Source organism: Saimiri boliviensis, chromosome 9 (genome assembly GCF_048565385.1).
Source record: "Saimiri boliviensis isolate mSaiBol1 chromosome 9, mSaiBol1.pri, whole genome shotgun sequence".
NCBI lineage: Eukaryota > Metazoa > Chordata > Mammalia > Primates > Cebidae > Saimiri > Saimiri boliviensis.
Window position 1 is genome coordinate 86543529 of NC_133457.1, and position 19496 is coordinate 86563024.

Here is a 19496-nt window from a genome sequence, read left to right on the forward strand (position 1 = left end):
GATTTCACAGCCACATCTCAGTAAATCCCAGTTCTTCTTATTGTTTATCATCTTTACCTATATTTTAAATCACTGGTTCTTCCACACCCCCCACTCCCACCTTTATTCTTCTTTTTTCTTCCTAAGATGTGTTATTGTGTTGTTCCTTTTATATCTTCTTGAATTGACACATGACTCATTTACTTGGCATTTTTCTTGTTTTGGGTATAGTATACTTACTGCTATAAAGTGTCCTCTGTGTGTTACTGTTGCTGTATCCTATAGGTTTTGGCATATAGTATGTTCTTTGTTATTTATATCTATATAGTTTTAATTTATTCTCTAATGCAAGAGTTATTTGAAAATGTGATGTTAAGATTTAAATATTAGAAGTTTTTTTTGTAATTTCTAATTTTATTTTCAATATGTTGAAAGTGGTCCATATAACTTTTACTTTCTGGAATTTGTTGAGATTTCCTTTGTGCCCTAACATATGGCCAATGTCTGTGAACGTTTAATTTGTGTCTGGAAAGAAAGTCCATTCTGTCTTTGACTCTAGCCACCTACCTACTGACATCCAATCAAGCAGAAAAGGAAGGTTTATGTTATTCAAACTCGCTAAATTCTTTAGTCAGTTTGACCTATTGATTTCTGAATGGGGTGCGTTCAGGTCTTCTGCGGTGAGTTAGTTCCATCAATTTCTTCTATTTCAGCTCATTTTTACTTTTTACATTTTGCAGCTGTGTTGTCATGTGTTTACAGGTCCATGATTGCCTTTTCATAGTGCATTATTGCATTTATCAGTGATGAAGATAAGTATTGCTACCATTATGTTATTCATGTTGCACAACCTTGATCAAACTCTGTCTAATCAAATATTCATTTCTCTTAGCCTTATGTCTCTCAAATTCATCAGATGAACTAAAACAACAGCAACAACATCAAACTAGATGTAAGAATTTATCTCATGTTAATCAGTCGTTTCGTCCACCCTCCAGTACAGGGCACCATTAGGAGACTCAGAACCCGTGGCTCCATGGAGCTTTTGGTCAGCTTGGGAAGTAAATGATGTTGGTAGTTTGTAGGACATGTGAACTGGGGAGATTAAAATAACATAGCATGGTCAAGGGTGGAGCACAGGCACAGAGCCACCCCCAAGGTGGGAGCTCGGCCCCTCACACCTACCAGCCTAATATGGAGATCATGGGCATCTAAGCATCTAAGTCATGGGTTAATATGCTCTCACTCGGTTCATGGTAGTCACCTTTATTTTCTCTGGGTTTCTGTTCTTGCCCTTTAGAAAGAGCCAGTACTTGGATTTGGTTGGAGACTAATAATCTCTTTCCCTGACTGCAATGGCATGGGAATATGATCAAAACTGGGTTTAGTGTTATTATTTTCACTAGATGAAATTTCTTGAAGATCATGCAACTATAAGATGCAAAGCACGTATTCTAAGGGAATAGGTAAGCATAGTGACTGCAGCTAAGACAACTCCCTAAGTTCCCTCATTGGAGGGGTGAGTGAAACTGGTGGAGGGGTGATTCCTTCCATTTTCTGAATCATCGGAATTTGATCCAGGTTTGAAGCAGCCTTTCCCTATTGGACAAAATCAGCTGGATTTATTCTAACATTCTATGCCACATAACTGTTAGTTGTCAAAACACTTTTCACAATAATAGCTATTTATCAAGAACTTGCAATGTGATAGGAATCAAACTTGGAACTTTATATAACTAGGGGGGTTCTATAGAAACCTTGAAACCTTTGGTACTCAAATGTGGTGCCCAGACCATCATCAGCCTCACCTGGGAGCGTGTTGGAAGCTCCACCCCAGACTTATTGAATTGGATCACTTGCTGAACAACTATCAAGCACGTAATTTGAGAAGTGCTGCCCCAAACCACCTGATCTCTATATTAGGCTGGTAGGTGTGAGAGGCCGGGGTCCCACCTTGGGGGTGACTTTGCCTGTGCTCCAACCTTGACCGTGCTGTGTTATATTAACCTCCCCAGTTCACATGTCCTACAGACTCCCAACATCATTTACTTCCCAAGCTGACTGAAAGCTCCATGGTGCCATGGGTTGTGGGTCTCTTAATGGTGCCTGTGCTGGAAGGTGGACAAAATGACTGATTTTCATGAGATAAAAATCTTGCATTCAGAAAAAAAAAAGAGAAGATAGTTATTAGAAAAAGCACACTGACAACATTCTGTTTCTCCGAAATAACAGCATTTGTGAAGGTTTGTTGTATAAGATAGAAGAAGCCAGTTGCCGTGGGTCAAGCCTGTAATCCCAGCACTTTGGGAGGCCAAGGTGGGCGGATAATGAGGTCAAGAGATTGAGACCATCCTGGCCAAGAGGGTGAAACCCCGTCTCTACTAAAAAATACAAAAATTAGCTGGGCGTGATGGCGTGTGCCTGTAGTCCCAGATACTCGGGAGGCTGAGGCAGGAGAATTGCTTGAACCCAGGAGGTGGAGATTGAAGTGAGCCGAGATTGTGCCACTGCACTCCAGTGTGGCGCCTGGCAACAGAGCAAAACTCTTGTCTAAAAAAAAAAAAAAAAGAAGAAGAAGATAGAAGAAGAAGACATGGAGGATTTTGCAAATTGGAGACCCTGTGGAGGGTACTAATACATTATTCTTCGTCCTCTGCAAATAATTAAAGCTCATGTCAATGCTAAAGTAAGGAGCAGAGCAAAAAGTACTTTCAGCAAATTACATGTTGGAAGTTTCTGTTTACATTTTTATCACCAAGAATGGGCATTTCTTAAATCTTCCGTGTTCATAGTTATAAATTTTCTGAAGTATGAAATGGACTTGGCTTCTTGTTATTATATTTTTGAATATTCCCGTGCATGAAATTCAATCTCCTCTTTTCATGACAGGAAATACTGGTCTTAAACTATTTTCTAGTTAAACCAGATTGTATTTCAAATATGATGAACACATGTGAATGAATTGATATACATCTTTTATCCATTTTTTACATCCATTTTCTGGATAACAGATGAGTCACAATGGCTCAAAATAGGACCTCTTAGTAGCATGGTCTGAGATGTCCTTGCATCAAAACTTTTTGTCGTTGCTTGTTAAAATGTAGATTCCCAATTACGTTACCTGTGGAAAGCAATCTGGAAGTCAGACTAATATCTGCATTTTCAACAATAACCATAGGTCCTTCTTATGCCTCCCAGAATGGGAGGATCCATGTGTAGCATCACTTAGGGCTGAAGGTCTTTGCAAGGATCCAATGGGAAACTCTGGTAACCTTATGATAAACCACTCAAAAACACAAGAACACGGCTCCCCAGCATTGAGGAGGCCGTCATCATCTGAGGTGGTGGTCCCTTTTTCCTCCCACCATGTTCTTTCCAATCTGATGCCATAATATGTGTTAAACACCATTAATATGCTTCTTAGAGGAGGATGTGGCTGAAGAACAATCTCAAGTGACAAGTATTTTAACCAGCTCACAGAATTGTCACCCTCTCCCACAGTGTCTCTGAGGGGAGGCACTAAATTGGGCATTAAAGCCCAATTCCTTTCCAGCTTGGCTCATCTATTTCCCAGAACATTCCACCCCACGCCATTCCTAAATGGGATTCTGTATCTGTATATCTGGATATAAATAGATACAGTCTTGATCTGGTTTCTTCTGAGAAGGGAAGTCTGGCTTCCCTGATATGCCTCTTCCCTGGGCTAGTCCAGGATTAATGACAGCATCATGAAAAGCGGCCTCTGCTTGAGTTTTGTATTTTAGGGTGCTAGGTCTGGGGAGGCCTGGCATTTAAATGCAGCCAGCATTGGCATTTCTTAATTGTAACAGGGCATCCAGCCACAACCAACACTGATTATGCCTAAATCTCTCTTTTTCGAAAATGCCAATGTTTCTTTTGTCTGTTTTGCAAATGTGGCTAAATGGGTATTTAGCCCTGTGGTTGTATTATGCAACAGTTCCTGATTGTTTACTTCGGAGGCAGAGCACAGTGGCCTCACTGACCAGGAGAGAGAGAAGAGGGGCCCCAACCTTGTCTCATTGATTCTGATCATAGTTAAACAAACCACAGTAACTGGTTCATCCATTTAACCAATATTTACCAAGTGCTACTGTGAGTGCTGCATCCAGCCCGAAGCTGGAGTGGAGACCCGCCCCGAAGGGAGGGTTCTAGGAGCTTTCACAAGAAACCTTTGCTTTCGGGTCTCTTTCTTCCCCTTGCTAGGACAGAACTGATGAAAATGTTTGTATTCCGAGGTATACGACTTGGTTCTTGGGAGATGAGCATGGTGCTAACGCTTGGCCACAATAAAAGAAAATCTTGTTCTACCCTAAACAAAATGATTCCTCTCAGGAGTGCGTGAACAGACAGAATCTAAGACCAAACAGAAAAAGACCCCACTACTACCATTCTCACGAAAACCAAACTACTTCTGCACTCCTATGACCACACCGAAACCTGGAAGGAATCTGCTGTGTGTTCAGGCTTAGTCACAGTTTGCCTTCAGGAGTTGTCGTTATTGGTGATCTCAGCTCCCTGAGGGGTTCTTTGTGGTCATCTCCGTGTTTCTGTGCCTGTGACCTTCTTTGTAAGAGCACCCCAGGGTTGCTTCGCCTAATCCGCTGAGGGTGGCAGCAAGTACCTGGGACCATTTGACCCATGACTCCCCCCACCCCCACCTGCCTGGGCAGGCCCATAGCTAATAACTGACTGTCAGGGGAGTCCAAACACCTAGCTCCTGTACTGCTTCTGTGCCTTAAGGTGAGACAAACCGCGAGGTGTAATGTACTCCAGAGAGTCTCCAGGATCATGCCAAAGCTGGGACCCTGCCGGCAAGGACTCCTTTGCTTGGCTTCCTTCCGTCCTCGCTGTCCTTCTCCACACTCCCTTTCTGGTTTCTCCTGGGAGCACTGCCTTAATAAATCACTATCACATAAATCCCTGTCTCAGGGTCTACGTCTGAGGAATCCAGCTGAAGGCAACTTCCACTTGTTTATGAGCTATTTATTTATTAATTCTTTTAATCACATCTGGATAACTACACGCTATGTACTTAGAGGAATCAACAAATCACTGAATCAGGAAAAGGGAGGGGGGGAAAGAACAAAAATTCTCTGTATTCTCAGCCTGGCTGAACTTACTTGGATTTGAAGACTCAACATACAAAATGTCACAGAATGGCTAGAACTTGAGGGTTACTGAGTATCATTTGTTGCAGGAGAAAGGGAAGCTCAGAAAGGTGGAGTAACGTGAAACTACAGAGTCATGCAGGGCCTGAATCTTTAAGTCCCAATCTAGGGCTCACCTTAAGGTATTCATGGAATGGCAAACATCAAAACAGTGGAGAAGAAGAGACTTGTCTGTGCTAGTTGAGAATGTTTTTAGAAAATATAAAAATAACAGGACTAAGGCCAATGTGGCCTTTTTCCTACTGTTATTTCAGACAATTGCTATTTTTATGTTTTATGATATCACCCTTCCATAGCAAAACTAAAACTCTACTTTTTTCTGACTTAGATCTTCTTTGGTGGGTGCTGGTCTTGGTATAGAATGCTTTCTCTCCTGAATTAAAAGCAGACATAGGAGCTATATGGTTATTTATCAGAGTATCAATGGTGTTTGTGTTGCTAAACTAATTGTGTTTTTTGCATTTTGTGTTATTTTCTTCTGCCTTCTGGAGAAAAGATAAACAGATTGGCAGGTAAATAATGCTGATCATCATAATTTCTGTTTTCCCAGAAAAAGTATTTACGGTGAAGACAACTGTGGCCAGGGCCCCATATCCTGAACTCATTATCCTTGTGAATAGTTTTTCCAAAACTCTGGGCTTCTTATGTTTTCTTCACAATTTAGGCATAAATGCACACTACATTATTAATACTAGATCTTTTTAAAATAATGGATTTGAATGCACCTTTCAAATGTTGCCTTATTCCAAGTAATAATATCTATAAAATCAGAAATGTTATAGCTAATTATGTTTGTCTAATATACATTAAAGTAGCTATACAATTGCTAAAATTTATAATGCAAACTTCCATCTATCATCCCCCTAAGCTCATCTGGCCAGCCACTGAAGGTGTATGTGCTATACTGGGGAATTCATTGCTATTGATGTGGGGCTCAATCACACACCCACATTCTTGCCTATGTTTCTATCTGTCTGGCCCATGGAGAGGGTGCAAGCATAGGCAAAGCAAGCTTTGCAAAGAGAGAGTCTGAGTTTGAGCAAAATCTAGGGTGTGGTGGCCCAGGAACAGAAGTAGAACATTTACGGTGTGTGGAGGTACCTTTATCCTTGGGATCTGGAAGCCCACAGGACAAGTGATTTCCTGAATCACATGTTCATACTCATTCATTTGTAGTTACCTTAAAGCTGAGAGGAGAACAGTGTGGTTAAGGACTTTGAAATCCCATTATACTAAGGATGACTGAAGGTATGAAGATGTTTAGCTTGGAGAAAAGAAAACAGGATGACTCAGTTACTGCAAGGAATAGATACTAGACTTGTTCAATGGTAGCCATCCAATTGTGATTTCACTTACAACTCATGGGCATGAATGTGCATTAGTTGTAATCTGTACCCCAGAGGTGGTTAGTAAACACTGACAGTACCCTAAGCAGGGATACAGACTTCCAGGAGAGGCAGTTAGCATTTGAAAGAGTTATATCAGGAGCACACATTCCTGAGAGAGCTACTCTAAGTGCTTCAACTCTGTTTGCCTGTGATCTACGGAAAGGATTACTAATTGACATAATGGATGTTAGGAATAATCTTTTATTGGTGGAAAGTGTTCAAAATATAAAAATTGTCTAGAAATACTGGAAAGGTACTAACATCCCACATAATATAAGCTGTGTATGTGTGTGTGTTTGTATGTATGTGTGTTTGTATGTTGTGTGTAGTGAGTCTGCGTATGCCATTAACCCAAGGCTTAAAATTGCTCCTTGATTCTGTCATGGTTAGAGGAGTTTCTTGACCAGTTCTCAGTGGTAGGGCTTGTTAAAACTCAGATTGCTGACGTAGTAAGTGATTCTGGGGTAGGGCCTAGCAATTTGCATTTCTAAGATTCTTATTAGTTGATGTTGCTGCTGCTGGTGGTTCAGGGTACACAGTTTAAGAACCACTTTTTTTGTTTGTTTGTTTTAATCTGATCTGACTGCAAGGTCACCTGAATCCTGCCACTAGAATATTATGTAAGGTGCTGATTAGAATGCCCAAATGAACAGAAAACAGGTACTACATTGTGTTTATAGAACAAATTTCCAACTAGTATTGTGTCTGCTTGCTAAGAAATATTTCAGTGAGGGAAGAATCCATCCTGAGGCTTGTTTTCCTTAAACATAATACCTAGTTCCAATGTCATGAGGGAGAAGACCTACGAACTTCACCTACTTTAACTATGTCTACTAAAATAATTACTAAGAATTATCAAATTGGCAGAGGAAAATTTGCGACAGACTCCAAGGAATAAAACCATCAGCACTGGGAGGAAGTGACAGAAGAACTTTCTTTTTTTTTTTTTTTTTTTTGACAGAGTTTCGCTCTTGTTACCCAGGCTGGAGTGCAATGGTGCAATCTCGGCTCACCGCAACCTCCGTCTCCTGGGTTCAAACAACTCTCCTGCCTCAGCCTCCCGAGTAGCCGGGACTACAGGTGTGTGCCACCATGCCCAGCTAATTTTTGTATTTTTAGTAGAGTCGGGGTTTCACTATGTTGACCAGGATGGTCTTGATCTCTTGATCTCATGATCCACCTGCCTTGGCCTCCCAAAGTGCTGGGATTATAGGCGTGAGCCACCGCGCCCGGCCAGAAGAACTTTCTAATATCTGTCCAAAGTCTGGGTTAGAGGACTTGGAAGAAGTGAGCTCCCTATTTCAGGAAAGGCTAATCAACCAGCTGGTAGCCTTTGATGGACATGGTTCATTTATAAGATAGGACACTGGATCAGGTGATGTGTAAATTCTCTTCCAAACCTGGTGTCTTTGGCTCTATGAAGAAACCCAAGGTGTATGTATGGTATTGATGACACAAACCGAGGACCTTTCATAAGAATGATTTCTGGCTGGGCACAGTGGCTCATGCTTATAATCCTAGCATTTTAGGAGGTCAAGGCAGAAGGATTGCTTGAGGCCAAGAGTTTGAGACAAGCCTGGGCAACATAGCAAGACCCATCTCTACAAAAAATTTTAAAATTAGCCAGCATGGCCGTGTGTACCTGCAGCCCCAGCCACTTGGGAGGCTGAAGTAGGAGGATGGCTTGAGCCCAGGAATTAGAGGCAGCAGTGAGCTATGATCACATCACAGCATGCCAGCCTGGGCAAGAGAATGAGACTCTGTCTCAAAACAACAACAACAAACAACAACAACAACAACAACAACAACAAAAAACAGGGAAGAAAAAAAATTCCTGGTTAGCTGGTCTTTTAAAATGGTTCCTCAGAATAGCATTTCACCCACAAGACCATCACAGCGATTAGAATGCTGATGGAAAAGGTTTGCCTTGCTGGAAGAAACACCATCTGCTCCTCAGTATTACAGGATCCACTGTGGAAACAAGAAAGACATTTCCTAAGCCAGCAAACTCCCAGGAAGGAGCTGACTCACTTGCAAATTCTGCTTCCATGGAGGTGAGAGAAACAAAAATGCCAACCTAATTGTTATTCCTCAGATTAATCTGACAATCTCATATCAAAAGACATGGGCATTCACCCTAGATCTCATCATAATTATCACCTCTGCTGAACATATATATATATATATATATATATATATATATACACACACACACATATGTGTGTATATATATGTGTATATATATATATATATATGTATATACACACATACATATCACCTCTGTTAAACATATATATATATATATATATATATATATATCTGTGCATATATAGCCTTAGTTAACAGTTCTGGTATGTCCCTCTTTGAAGAAACAGGACCTATGAACACAATCCCACTTTGAAAAAACCTTACTGTATGTCAACCTACCAAGCAGTTAAAGTAACTCAGAGACTCGTTGGAAAATTATTTGTTCTAGAAGTGAATTCATTGCAGGGTTTCTTTAAACAGCAAAGCTACTAACTTACATTCTAGAATTTTATATATCATTAAGTACTTGACACAGGGATGGGTAACAAAAAATAGGAAAAGGTCCCCAGCTGAAGTGTCAGGCATCCCAGCTGATGGCAGAAGAGCTCCACGTGATGATAAAGTGATTGTGGAAGTCAATGAGGACAGAAGACTGATTGGTAAAATGGGATCTACCCAAATATCTAATTGCTTAAGATAAGTACCTACTGTGACTGTAACTGACTTAGTGTGAAAATTTCACTTCCTCAGTTGCTCAGTTTGGCATTCCCTGTCATTATCATGAAGTGGATTTAAAAGGCCCTTGGATTAGACCTTGTAGGCAAAGGGCCTGGAGATGTTTGTAAGCCATATAGAGAGCGTGTCCTGAGAACATCGGGAGGAAGCATTTTGTGGCCAAATGCTAAGATGTTGTTGCTGGATCAATCTCCACTCAGGTTGCGGTTTCTAGGTTCACTTCTATCACTAAATCCATGTTTAATCATAGATAGTTTTCAAGGTACCCTTTCAAAAAGTTAAAAACATTGAGTCTCATAAAAATATAGGAGTATGTGATGTAGAGTTATTAACTCATTCACAAGAGGGCCCACAAGATGCTAAGGCTGGTTCAAAGAGAATTCATACATAATGTTGGAATAAGATTACTAATGAATACAAAGCTGGTTAATATCTTACAGAGCAATAAAAGTGTAACCTTTGCAGTTGTTTTTTCTACCACATAGAAATCATTTAAATTTAAATTTTCATCACATAAGAATCTCTAAATTAAGTCCGGGCACGGTGGCTCAAGCCTGTAATCCCAGCACTTTGGGAGGCTGAGGCGGGTGGATCACGAGGTCAAGAGATTGAGACCATCCTGGTCAACATGGTGAAACCCCGTCTCTACTAAAAATAAAAAAAAATAAAAAATAAAAAATAAAAAATTAGCTGAGCATGGTGGCGTGTGCCTATAATCCCAGCTACTCAGGAGGCTGAGGCAGGAGAATTGCTTGAACCCAGGAGGCAGAGGTTGCGGTGAGCCGAGATCACGCCATTGCACTCCAGCCTGGGTAACAAGAGCGAAACTCCATCTCAAAATAATAATAAAAAAAAGAATCTCTAAATTAACAAACAGAGTCTGGACCCCGATCAAAGTTGAGAGTATCTCAAAGAAAGAGAATGGGATAATCCTTGAGTGGGCCCATTAGATGCTGTACCAGTATGTCAAATGAGAGACGTGCAGCCATCATTTTGCTTTATTTCCAAGTTATGGATAATTTTTCTGAATAATACAAACAGGTAAAGTTTTCCTTGGGCACTATGCTATGAAATTTGTTGGCCTAGTAGGTGAACTTTTTTTTTTTTTTTTTTTTTTGAGACAGGGTCTCACTCCATTTGCCCAGGCTGGGGTGCAGCAGTGCAATCTTGGTTCACTGCAACCTCTGCCTCCTGGGTTCATGCAATTCTCCTGCCTCAGCCTCCTGACTAGCTGGGACTACAGGCACATGCCATCATACTGGCTAATTTTCGTAGTTTTAGTAGAGATAGGGTTTTTCCATGTTGGTCCAGCTGGTCTCAAACTCCTGACCTCAACCGATCCACCTGCTCCAGCTTCCCAAAGTATTAGGATTGGCCGGGCGCGGTATCTCAAGCCTGTAATCCCAGCACTTTGGGAGGCCAAGGCTGGTGGATCACGAGGTCAAAAGATCAAGACCATCCTGGTCAACATGGTGAAACCCCGTCTCTACTAAAAAGACTAAAAATTAGCTGGGCATGGTGGCGCGTGCCTGTAATCCCAGCTACTCAGGAGGCTGAGGCAGGAGAATTGCTTGAACCCAGGAGGCGGAGGCTGCGGTGAGCCGAGGTCGCGCCATTGCACTCCAGCCTGGGTAACAAGAGCGAAACTCCGCCTCAAAAAAAAAAAAAAAAAAAAAAAAAGTATTAGGATTACAGGTGTGAGCCACCATGCCTGGCCAGGTGAACTTCTTTATGCTTTGGAAGGTTGAATAATATTTATTATTTCTCTTAGTGTTCTCAGTGAAGAATTTTGTTTTCCTTTTTTTAAATCGTATACCCATGGTTCTCAAATCGGAAGGGGTACATTAAAATCTCCCAGGGAGCTTTAAAAAAACTGATGCCTAGGTGACACTCCACACCAACTCAATCAGAATCTCTGAGAATGAATCCCAGATGCAGTATATTTAAAGCTCCCCAGAGGAGTTTAATGTGCAGCCAAGATTGGAAATTAATGTACTATTTAGAATCAATATACATGTATGTATGCATATACATAAATTAATTTTAAAGTAGAATCAGATATACACACATTATCTTGTTTTTTTCTTTTATAATTAACTGCATTATGAAAATTTTCATAATAGTCATTGCTCAAATGATTTTTTTTTTTTTTTTGAGACAGAGTCTCGCTCTCTCACCCAGGCTGGAGTGCAGTGGCGCGATCTGCTCACTGCAACTTCCACCTCCCGAGTTCACATGATTCTCCTGCCTCAGCCTCCTGAGTAGCTGGGACTACAGCCACATGCCACGCAGTTTTATTTTTATTTTTATTTTTAGTAGAGACAGGGTTTCAGTGTGTTAGCCAGGATGGTCTCGATCTCCTGATCTCATGATCTGCCTGCCTCAATCTCCCAAAGTGCTAGGATTACAGGCATGAGCACCTGAGGTATTCAAGCGACAGCCCAGTCCAATTCAATCAGAATCTCTAAGAATGAATCCCGGGATGCAATCTGACATTTTTGCCTCAGTGGCATTTTTAATGACTGTGTAATGTTCCCTCATAGAACATATTAAGGTTTGTTTGGCTAATCTCCTATTACTGAATGTTTGGGGTTGTTTTGTTTCCTTTCTCCTCTCCCTTCCCCATCCCTTCCTTTCCTTTCCATTCCCTTTCTTTTTGCCATTATAAGTTAGGCTACCATGAATATATTTACATAAACATTGTATCTACATCTTGGATTATTTCCTTATAATAGATTCCCAGGACTGAATTTCTAGGTCAAAGAAAATAAATGATTTAATGACAGCTGAAGTATATTACCAAAATGCTTTCTACAAAGGCTCATCAGTATATACTTTTAACTTGTGATTTCTTCAGTATTTTATCTGTAAAATATTTGCATATCCCAAAATGAGCTAAATATTCATTTTTTTTCTAGTTTTCTCAGTGGTCATATTTAATTCGACATTTTAATCCAGCTAAAATTTGTTTTAGTGTTCATATGGAAAGAATGAAAGCTCTAATCTATATATTTTTAAACAGCGCCCTTTTCAACATCATTTATTGAATAATTTATTCTTTCTCCATTAGTTGATGACTCAGAAAAGTTTAAAATAAAATATGTAGGTTAATTAACGGTACTCCGTGATAGTGAATAGACTCCAAAGATGCACAGGAAGAAGATTTCAACTACTAACAAACTAGTTTAAGCACATTCTTGCCTAAATCTTAGCTATTATTATTTCTTAAAGATACCTAGTTCTGATTTTAACTCTTACTCATTTATAGAATGCTTAAGGTGTTGAAAAACAACCCAAAGCTCATCCTCTCTAAGATGGCTTTAATCTGTCTGCAAGCAGCTTGTAGCTTTGCCAGTAAGAGGTCTGCCTAAATCCATCTGTTCTACTTCACATGTTCTCCCTCTGGAACTTTGTTTATACCCCTGCATTATCTATGAATAACGGTTTTCTAAAACATAATGTTGATTTATTATCAGTTCTGAATTTAATGGAATCCATTTTTGTAAGTTTTGTTATTATGCATTTATTTCTATTTTTATAATCATCGTGGTCTCACAGTTCTGTGCTTAATAGCCCTATGTAAAATCAGTAAATGAAGCCCAAAGTTATCAAAGCCACATTAACAAAGGAAAAGGAGGCTAGAATTTTTAATTATGTCAAAGAAAACAGAAAAATGTTCAATAAATGGGGGACACAAGTCTTCCAACCCACCTGTTTCCTGTGTTAAATCATAGAAAAGATAGACTTGCCTACTAATCTTTTTAACCAGTTGTACTTCATCAGTAACTGTAGTTCTCAAGTTGTACTCTTTATTACCTTTCTTGAGCCAAAACCCCTTCATTTTGTGTCTTCTATTGCCAGGTAGTATACAGACCACTCATGATTAAGTGTTACGAAGAGGAACAACAGGCCTAAGTGAATTCCTCCTCCAGAACCGTGAGTTGGCAGAGGAAATAAATTGTGTGTGCATGTATGTGTGCGTGTTACTATTCCAGAAACTTGGAGGAACTTACCCTGACCCATTCGCCCTCTCCCACCTAGTCTCTGTATTGCTCAAAGAATTAATTGCCCATTGGAAGGACACATGCAAGATGGTGGACAATACTTAAGGGTGTCACTTGTGGCCAGGGGAGCAGGCATCGTTTGACTGCCTTTTAAACAATCAAAGTTTGAAGTGCTTTGCCACACCAGTGAGTCTGTTTAATACCATCCACTCTTTTGAAAACTTGGCAGGTTGGTGGTCACAGCTGTTATTCTCACCCATGGGTCCACATGGACCCTGGTATTTGGCAAACTCCAGGAGGCAAATTTTCAGATCTTTTTCTTACCCAAAGTCTAGCTATGGGCTGCCCTAATGTCTCGGGGAGAAGGAATTCCTCTGTATCATTTCAAGGTACCTTAGCCACAAATGGCTGGGCTCAGGAGTCCCATGTGTCCCATAAATCTTTTTACTTCAGATGAAGAAAGTCTGAAGGTTCAGAACCTTTTCTATGGCAGCTGAGCTGGAGGGAAGCTAGGGAGACTTTCCCTGAGGTCAATGAGACACAGACAGGCTATATCTGCTTTGGAAGAAGTTCATGAGGGTCCGAGACTGCCCAGTGCATTAAAAAATAATTTTCCAGATCAGAAGCAGGTATGCGTCTCCAGCACTTTGCCTTGGGGGAACTGTTTTTTCTTTGGAGGATTTGAATTGCTATTTTCTCCATTTACCACAAGGCCTGTGTCTTCCTAACCAGTTTCTCCTCCTGCTCCCAAAGTGTTTACAAAGAAGATAGCTCAGGATGGGACAAACTGCTCAAAGTTCTGTGTTTCTAAGAACTTCAGAGTAGGACCATCCTCCTTTGGGATTCCACAAGCTATCTGCAAAAAGGCACTTCTCTGTTGGAGGTGCGATTGTGGGGAAAAGGAGAGCGTCCTGAATTTGCTGCTTCTAAGAGCCAACCCTGGATCAAGTCTATGTGCAAAGAATTTATTGAAGGACTGCTCTGGGGGAAGATCAGGATGGGAGTAGAGGAGATAGGTCAAGAAAGGGGAAGAAGCCAAACAAGGAGAGTGTGCCAGCATTAGCATCCTCCATGGAGCTCTGGAGTCTTAAATGCACCTCAGAGCATCCCTCATCTCCAGGAGAGAGAGCTGGACTTTTGCACACTTCTGTATCAGTCAGTCATTGGCTAAAACCACTTGTGAGGTACAAAAACTCCCAGCCATTTCTGGTCTCTGTATGGATGAAGCAATATTTTGTACGAGTAAAATCACACATTGCCTTTAGCAGCAAAACATGCAGCAGCTGTGCAATGGGCTGGTAAAAGGGAACGAAGGGATCTCATAGGAGACCCACAGTGCCTGCTAAAGGAATCCTCTGGGGGTAAACCTTGTAGCTCAGGCTGAGCAATGCCCCAGAACTAGGGAGATGCCATCTTCCCGAAAGCAGGTGGTAAGCCATCTGTGGGCTCTGTGGGAGCAGGAGGGCACATCCTGCTTAGGGAACCCTGCCAGTCAGCAGGGTGGAAGGTCTGGCCAGGTCACCCTGAGAACCACCAGGTCAGCCCCTTAGTGGGTGTTAACACCTTTTTTCCAGTCTCAGGGTGTGTGTGACATGTAGATCACAAAATGTATAAATGTCATAAACTACATATACAACTGCCAGACGACTTGTATCAGTACCCCCAAATATAACTGGAGTTATTGCTGAGTGACACCACGAAGAGTCCTGCATATAAAAATTACATTTTCAAGTCTCATGATTATGAGATCCATCAGCACCCCTCAGTCTTGCTGAATGGAACCCTTGGCTGCTCAACCACTCATTTGCAGGTGCTCACAGTAACAGGGATGATCCCTGAGCATGTAGAGTCAGCCCAGCACTGTGCAGATCCTGATATGTGACAACTCAGTATCATAGTTCCTCCAGCTCTATGTGAGGTGGGTGCCGTCATCATCCCCATTTTATAGATAAGAAACCAAAACACAGAGGAGCTAAGCAAGTGGCCTAGAGTCACATAGCTAGTGAGTGGCAGAACCAGGATTCAAATCCAGAGTCCTCATCACTGAGATGCAATACCGTGGACAGACACCTCGAAGAGCTTATGAGATTCTGGATGTGAAGAAGCCAGGATTCCATCAGGATTCAGTTCAAGGCCCGGCAAATCCTACTTTAAAAGTTAGGACCTACTTTAGCTCTCATCTACCCCTCACAGATTGTAGCTGAGGAATCAGAAATAAGGTAAAGACAAGCGACCTGGTCAAGACCACAGTTTTGAGTGCCCTTAGGGTCTCATTCCTGGTCTATGATCTTCTTCATCTCATTGTCTCTCATTCACATAGCTCCTTAGCTATGTTGCTCCTCGGAAATGATAATTAAGAACAGTTAACCTTTACTAGGTCCTTAACATGTGCCAGGTGCTGTGCTAAGTACCCAAATGCATATTTTTATTTAACCCTAGTAATACACCTATGAAATAGAGATCTATTATTATCTCGATTTTTTTTTTCAGATGGAGAATCTGAGTCTTAGGGAGGTTTAAATATTTTGCAGCAGGTTACACACTTAGTAAGTGGTCAAAACCTAAATCTCTTTGAGTTGAGAACAATTACTTTAATTAGAGCCAAGAAAAATTGTCTAAAGTTTGAAAGCTAATAAAAAGAATGAGAAAACTCTTTTATATCAGTTGAAATATTTTCTAATAGGATTGCCTGGGGATTCTTTATACTTCAATAGCTTTATTGAAGTATAAAGAACATACAACTAATGCACATATTTAATTCACAATCTGTCAAATTTTTAACATATGTATATTGCTATGAAACCATCACTACAATAAAGGTAATGAATGTGTCAATCACCCTCAAAAGTTTTTGTTATTTACTCTTGATTAGAGACCAGACTGACAAGTTATATGTTACTTTATAGAAGACTGAGCAAATGACTTTCATCCAGTAAAGAAGCAAATTATATCTCTCTGGCAGAAAGGATAATCCCAAACACTGTAGTTGTATTGCGCGGGAGGGCATTAATCAGTTTGGAGCCCAATTTAACAAATTTATTTTAACCTCCCTTTTCTGACTGGCCACATAAATCTTTGTTCCTCAAATACTCTGTGAACCAACTTGATCTACCTACTGGTTTTCTCACTAATGAAGTAAATAAATCTCGGACATATAGTCACTATACATTCCTATGATAGTGATGTGCTAATTCTAGAAATTATGATTGCCTCTACCAAGTTTGCATGTGTGTGTCTCAGTATGTGCAGATGTACAAAATGTTCCCAAGAGCAAATCAGGGCACATATTGGCCTGTTAACTGGAGGGTGGTAGAGTTCTAGATGGTTCTAGAAGGTCCTGGCAGCCATATAAGAAAGCAAGCTTATGAAATTCGCTCATCCTGATTTGGCATGTGCTGCTGCGGTGACCTGTCAAACACAAATATACAGAGAATTTTGTGCCTCAAATCTCTGTAGGTTCCTGTTCTTTCCATCTCCCCAGATTTGAGATTTCCTTTTCTGTAGCTACACAAATATCCAAAATTTCCATAAATTCGCTTTCTAGGAGGAACTTATGATAGGCAAACAGGCTTTTCTGAGCCTGTAGTTCATTTACCTAGAACCTCGAGGGGATATACGATGAAAACAGAAGATCTCATGAATAACAAAAAGGAAAGACAAAAGCCACCCAGGAAAGGTTATCCTGCTTTAATCACAAGTGCAAACATGACTCCCTTCAAAGAAATTCATGTGTTCTTTTTGGTCGTAGGAGCAGGTTTGTTTAACATTTTCCAAGGGATCAGATCTCATGCTTATTAATCACTGCTTCCTCAGGAGCACGCTTGATGAAAATGCTTCCCTACTCACTTTTACTGTAATCCTTCCAATGTCTGCTATTTGTTTTGCCATAATATCATCCCTCAACCCTTTTCCAGTCTTCCATCCAGCCTTCAAAATTCTGAACAAATGACATCTCCTGGAGAAGGTTGGCAGCCTGGACCAAGGCTCCCTTTGGACTCCTGTGTGGTTTTCAGGCATCCTTCCCAGCGTTTCTTGCTTCATGCTACACTGGCCTCTTTATGTTATCTCTACCTCCCAGGACACTGTGATAGGTCCTCAAATTCCCGTGAAGCACAAATTCTCCAGGAGACAAAAATTCTCTGTACATTCGTGTTTGACAGGTCCACTCCACCAGCATCCTTTTAGTCTGAGTACCTACTACGCAGAAAGCAGCAAGTAAATAATTGTGGGACAAGGATCATGTCTCACACTTCTTCATAGCATTTTTTGTTTGATATGATCCTGGGCTCTTAAGTTGGAGTATACAGTCATGCATCACTTAACTATGGGGATACCTTCTGGGAAATGCGTCATTAGGCGATTTCATCATTGTGTAAACATTATAATGTGTACTTAGGCAAACCTAGATGGGATAACATCTAAGCAGACTATCCCATCTAGGTTTGCTAAAGTACACACTGTAATACTATATGGTATAGCCTATTGCTCCCAGGCTATAAATCTGTTTAGCATGTTACTGTACTGAATACTAAGGGTAACTGTAACACAATGGTAAGTGTTTGTGTGCCTAGAGATATCTCAACATAGAAAAGGTACAGTAATAATCTGGTATTATTATCTTATGGGACCACCCATCCATCCATCATTGACCAAATGCATGGCACATGACTGTGTATGTTTTTTAACTGTTTCACAAAGCTTTTTGGCACCCATCTTCCTTTGACTATTTAAGGCAATATGTTTCAAATTAATTTGAGTATGCTAATACTTATTGGAGAGACCAATGAGTAATTTAAAAAATTCTATACACACTTTGCCCATTAAGCGTCAGTATCCTAGAGACTCTGGGTTAAGTCACTGAGGGTTTAAGACTAGAGATAAGTGTTGGGGCAATGCTTTAAGGTTTCTTCTTCAGGGGACTTGGAGACCACTCGTGGCCATTTGGGTGTCATTTTTGCAGGGCTTGACTAATGTGCTCAGAAAATTTAGCCCCCTGCAATCTGAATCATGGGGGCTCTAGTTCTAAGCAGACAGAAGGTGATCGACGTCTCCTGAACGGGAATCATGAAGCTACGCCATACCTCTTCCACTTACTCAGACCCAACAAGTTCTTTCAGAAACATCTTGGACAACCAGAACCAAATCTATTTTTAAATAGTTTGTAGACTTTGATTGAAAAATACTTTAAGTTGTTTTCAGAAGAAACCGAGCTCTCTAAATAAGAAAATATAATTTTTAAATAAAACAGCAGAATTAGAGATCTTGTAAAGGTCTGACAGTTGCAGTCAGTTCTTTTTCTTTAAGGATGTTGCTAAAGGAGTCTAGGAGTGTGGTCCAGGACATGCAGCAGCAGCATCTGCAGAGAACTTGCTAGAAATGCATATTCATGAGCTCCACCCTAGATCCACTGAATTGGAATCTCTGAGAGTGCGGCCCAGGAATTTATGTTTTTTTTTGGTTTCGTTTTTTTTTTTTTTTTTGAGACAGAGTCTCCTTCTGTTGCCAGATACCAGGCTGGAGTGCAGTGGCGCAATCTCGGCTCACTGCAACCTCTGCCTCCCAGGTTCAAGCAATTCTCCTGCCTCAGCCTCCTGAGTAGCTGGGACTACAGGTGTGTGCCACCATGCCCAGCTAATTTTTGTATTTTTTTAATTAGAGATGGGGTTTCACCATGTTGGTCAGGATGGTCTCCATCTCTTGACCTCATGATCCACCTGCCTCGGCCTCCCAAAGTGCTGGGATTACAGGTGTGAGCCACCACGCCTGGCAGGAATTTATGTTTTAATAAGTTCTCCAGGTGATCCTGATGGTCACTAAAGTTTGAAACAAGCAGAACTAAAACTTTCCAGAGGGTTAGCTCTTCTCCTTGGGAAGCAAAATAATTAGCATTGCAGGGTTCTTGTTAGACTAGGGTTTCTAAAAATCACCTGGAGAGCTTATTAAAACACAGATTTCTGGGCTGCTGTCTGTGGCCTGCACTGAGCAGGATGGATGGACACCCAGAGAGCTTCAAGCCAGTCTCACATGGCTACAAAAGCTAACTCCATCTGGGCAGACATCACAGAGGCTCTGCCATCACAGAAGGGTTATTGTTTTTCTTGTAAGGAACCTGCCAAAATAATACCAGTCTCTTTGCTGTTTGAAAATAGCTCAGAGAACTTGGGAACAGGTTC

The 19496-nt window shown here is 40.9% G+C and overlaps 1 protein-coding gene across 3 annotated transcripts in view; it reads right to left on the reverse strand.

Annotated features, from left to right (window-relative positions):
• SNAP25 (synaptosome associated protein 25) overlaps positions 1-19496 on the reverse strand; it is an 88076-nt gene that overhangs the window by 38787 nt on the left and 29793 nt on the right. The window lies entirely within an intron of this gene.